The sequence below is a fragment of the Chiloscyllium plagiosum genome, chromosome 7 (assembly GCF_004010195.1).
Source record: "Chiloscyllium plagiosum isolate BGI_BamShark_2017 chromosome 7, ASM401019v2, whole genome shotgun sequence".
Classification (NCBI taxonomy): Eukaryota; Metazoa; Chordata; class Chondrichthyes; order Orectolobiformes; family Hemiscylliidae; genus Chiloscyllium; species Chiloscyllium plagiosum.
Window position 1 is genome coordinate 91,954,790 of NC_057716.1, and position 5,190 is coordinate 91,959,979.

Here is a 5,190-nt window from a genome sequence, read left to right on the forward strand (position 1 = left end):
GGCATTAAATGGGAAATGGTGGATTTTCTGTTATGCAATTTCTTCAGTCTTTCTTTAATTTGATGATTCATATGTCATATACGTAATGTCCCTGTTATCCGGATCCCAAACATTCGAAATTCTCATGCAACCTGCATCCAAGATTCAAAAAGGGTATTTAGGATGCATGGGATCTGGATAATGGTGACTTTAATAATTGCAATTGGGAGGGAATAATGGATCAGATTCTTTACTAAAGTTAGTTCAATAAAGACAGAACCACATAGTAGAGACAATGGCTTAGTGGTATTATCAGTAGCCAATTAATCCTGCGACACAGCTAATGTTCTGGGGACCTAAGTTCAAATCCTGCCATGGCAAATGGTAGAATTTGAATTCAATAAAGAAATCTGGAATTTAGAATCTAAAGATGATCATGAAACCATTGTTGATAGTCAGGAAAAATCCAACTGGTTCATAATGCCCTTTAGAGAAGGAAACTGCCATCCTTACCTGGTCTGGCCTACATATGACTCCAGACCTACCACAATGTGGTTGACTCTTAACTGCCCTCAGGGCAATTAGGGATGAGCAATAAATGCTGGCCTGGCCAATGACATCCACATACTGTGAATGAATAAAAAGAAAATCATGGCTCGATACAGATATTTATGAGTGGTCCGAGCTGCCTTTTTAAAAATGTGCTTTCATCTTGTGACAATAAGAAGTCTAGTCTCCCAATCACCACTCATATTCCTCATGCAACTGTCAATTACTCCCCCATACCCGTGCCTGCTGGAAGCCAGGAAGATTACTGTATATAGTTCATGTACTGCAACAGTTCAATCATACATCCTAGAGAATTAATGGAGTTGACTATAGAGTTAGTTGATGCACTAGTAATCACCTTCAAACATTCGAATATCATGCTATAGTTTTGCTAACGAACAGAAAATAGAGAATAGGAGTAAGTTGATCATTCTCTCAGCAGGTTAATTCATGAGCTACCACCAACACTCTGTGGCCAAGCTGTTTGCAATATATACAAATGATATGAACAAAGGAACCACTTGTAATATTTCCAAATTAACAAGTGATGCAAAGATGGGTGGCACAATGACACACTGGTTAGCAATGGTGCCTCACAGCGCCAGGGTTTGATTCCAGCCTCGGATGACTGTCTGTGTGGAGTTTGCACATTCTCCCCGTGTCTGTGTGGGTTTCCACTGGTTGCTCCAGATTCCTCCTACAGTCTAAAGGTTAGGTGAATTTTGCCTGTCGTATCCAGGGATATATGACTAGGTGGATTAGCCATGGTATATGTGGGATAATGGGGATGGGGGGGATGTGGCTGGGTCTGGGAGGGATGCACTTGGAGGTCAATGAAGTCTCGATGGGCTGGATGGTCTCTTTCCATACTGTGGGATCCGAAGCATGATTGTATATTTTGAAGAAGATATAAACATTTTCAGAAGGATTTGGACAGGCTGATTGATTGGGTAAAAATAGAAATGGAGTATAATGAGGAAAAATGTGAGCTTACCCACTTTCGTAGGAAGAACAGATTTACAGAGTGGTGTTTAAATGGTGAGAGGTTAGAAAATGTAGATGTGCAAAGGGACTTGAGCGTCCTTGTCAATAGGTCACTGAAGTCTAACATGCAAGTGCAGCAAGCTATGAGAAAGTGAAGGGAACGTTAGCCTTTATTGCAAGAGGATTTGAGACAGGAGAAGTGAAGTCTTTCTTCAACTATATTGGAGCACAGTGCAGTTTTTATCACCTTCTGTCAGGAAAGATCCCTGAAGGTGGCTTTTCAGGTTAATTGGATAGCTACGAAGGCATGTGGGATGCTTGTCTTCATTTGTTGAGGCATGGATTATAAGAGCAGGGTGGATATGTTGGAACTGTACATAACTCTGGTTAGGCCACAGGTGGTCACCCCATCATAACAAGGATGTGATTGCACTGGATGGAGTGCAGAGCAGATTCACTATGACTTTGCCTGGGATGGAGCATTTCACTTATGAAGAGAGGCTGGATAGGTTTGGCCTGTTTTCTTTGGAGCAGAGAAGATTGAGGGGGACTTGATGGAGCTGTATTCGAATATAAGGTATATGGACAGAGTAGATAGAAAGTAGCTATCCCTCTTAGTCAAAAGGTCAAGAACCAGGGGGTAGGCTTAGAAAGTGAAAGACAGGAGGTTTAGAGGAGATTTAGAGGAAAATCCTTTCCAACCAAAGGATAGTGAGTGTTTTGAATACACCACTTGGGAGGGTTATTGAGACAGGTAACCTCACAACCTTTAAAAAGGATATTTAAATAAACAGTTGAAGCATCATAGCATTCAACGCTATTGGCCTAATGAAGGAAATGGGCCCAGAATAGGTAGTAGTCGCAAAGTGTGGTACTGGAAAAGCACAGCAGGTCAGGCAGCATTTGAGGAGCAGGAGAGTTGATGTTTCAGCATAAGACCTTCATCACGAAAGTGGTGCATGAAGGGGACTGAGAGATAAATAGAAGGTGTGGTGGGACTGGGGGTAGGTAGCTGGGAAGGCAATAGATAGATGCAGGTGGGGGGTGTAATTGTGATAGATCGGTGGGGAGGGGAAGGAAGGTGGACAGGTAGGACAGGCTAAGAGGGCGGTGCCAAGTTGGAGGATTGGATCCGGATTGAGATGGGGGGAGGGGAGATTTTGAAACTAGTGAAATTGATTTTGATGCCATGTGGTTGGAGGGTCTCAAGGTGGGAGATGAGGCATCTTCCTCCAGGCATTGGGTGGCTAAGATTTGGTGGTGGAGGAGGCCCAAGACTTGCATGTCCTTGGCAAAAGTGAGGACTGCAGATGCTGGAAACCAAAGTTTAGATCAGAGTGGTGCTGCAAAAGCACAACAGGTCAGGCAGCATCCGAGGAGCAGGAAAATTAACATTTTGGGCAAAAGCCCTTCTAAGGTTTGGGGGGGAGGGGAAATTAGGAAACTGGTGAAATCCACATTGATGCCCTGAGGTTGAAGTGTTCAGAGGCGGAAGATGAGGCATTCTTCCTCCTGGTGTCAGGTGGCGAGGGAGCGGTGGTGGAGGAGGCCCAGGACCTGCATTTCTTTGGCAGAGTGGGAGGGATAGTTGAAATGTTGGGCCATGGGGCGGTGGGGTTGAATAGTGTGGGTGTCCCGGAGATGTACCCTGAAGCACTCTGCGAGGATGCTTCCAGTCTCCCAACATAGAGGAGACCACATCGGGAGCAATGGATACAATAAATAATATTGGTGGATGTGCAGGTGAAACTTTGATGGATGTAGAAGGCTCCTTTGGTGCCTTGGATGGAGGTGAAGGAGGAGGTGTGGGCGCAGGTTTTGCAATTCTTGTGGTGGCAGGGGAAGGTGCCAGGATGGGAGGGTGGTTTGTTGGGGGGTGTGGACCTGACCAGGTAGTCATGGAGGGAATGGTCTTTACGGAAAGGGGTGGGGACGGAATTATATCCCTGATGGTGGGGTCTGTTTGGAGGTGGCTGAAATGTCGGCAGATAATATGGTTAATGCAAAGGTTGGTAGGGTGGAAAGTGATGACCAGGGGGCTTCTGTCCTTGTTACGGTTGAAGGGGTAGAGTTTGAGGGCGGAGGTGCGGGATGTGGATGAGATGCATTGGAGGGCATCTTTAACCACGTGAGAAGGGAAATTGCAATCTCTAAAGAAGGAGGCCATCTGGTGTGTTCTGTGGTGAAACTGGTCCTCTTGGGAGCAGATACGGCAGAGGCGGAGGCTTTGGTAATACGGGATGGCATTTTTGCAGGAGGTGGGGTGAGAAGAGGTGTAATCCAGGTAGCTGTGGGAGTCGGTGAGTTTGTAAAAAATGTCAGTGTCAAGTCGGTCGTTATTAATGGAGATGGAGAGGTCCAGGAAGGGGAGGTGTCAGAAATGGTCCAGATAAATTTAAGATTGGGGTGGAATGTGTTGGTGAAGTTGATGAACTGATCAGCCTCCTCGCGGGAGCACGAGGTGGCACCGATGCAGTCATCAATGTAGCGGAGGAAGAGGTGGGGAGTGGTGCCGGTGTAACAACGGCAGATGGACTGTTCTACATAGCCGACAAAGAGATAGGCATAGCTGGGGCCCATACGGGTGCCCATGGCTACCCCTTTGGTCTGGAGGAAATGGGAGGATTCGAAGGAGAAATTGTTCAGGGTGAGGACCAGTTTAGCCAAATGAATGAGACTGTCAGTGGAAGGGTACTTTTGGGGATGTCGGGAGAGGAAAAAATGGTGGGCTTCGAGGCCCTGGTCATAGTGAATGTCCATAGTGAAGATGAGGCGTTGGGGACTGGGGAAACAGAAGTCTTGGAGGAGGTAGAGGGCATGGGTGGTGTCTTGAACAATGTGGGGAGTTCCTGGACTAGGGGGATAGGACAGTATTGAGGTAGGTCAAGATGAGTTCGGTGGGGCAGGAGCAGGCTGAGACAATGGGTCGGCCAGGGTGGTCAGGCTTGTGGATCTTGGGAAGGAGGCAGAACCGGGTGGTGCGGGGTTCCGGGACTGCGAGGTTGGAAGCTGTGGGTGGGAGATCTCCTGAGGTGATGAGGTTCTGTATGGTCTGGGAGATGATGGTTTGGTGATGGGGGGTGGGGCGGTAGGATGCATGGTCGAGGGGGTGGTAGGAGGAGGTGTCTTGCGTTGGCGTCTGGCTTCAGCAGTGTAGAGGTCAGTGCGCCAGACTTCCACTGCACCCCCTTTATCTGCTGGTTTGATGGTGAGGTTGGGATTGGAGCAGAGCGAGTGGGGGGCTGTGCGTTGTGAGGGTGAGAGGTTGGAGTGGGGGAGGGGGGTAGACAGTTTGAGGCGGCTAATGTCTCGGCAGTTGGAAATGAAGAAGTCAAGGGTGGGTAATAGGCCAGCGCGAGGTGTCCAGGTGGCTGGAGTGTGTTGGAGGCAAGTGAAGGGGTCCTCAGAAGATGGACGGGCGTCCTGATTGTAAAAGTAAGTTTGGAGGCGGAGGCGGCGGAAGAAGTGTTTGATGTCATGATGCGTATTAAATTCATTGATGCGTGGACAGAGGGGGATAAAGGTGAGGCCTTTGCTGAGGACTGATCATTCTTCCTCAGGGGAAGGTCGGGGGGGATGGTGAAAACTCAGCAGGGCTGGGAGCTAGGACATCGTGTAAGTGTAGAGCTGGGAGTGGGGGTGGAGTCTGTAACTGGAGTGGGTGTGGTGGTGGGGGGA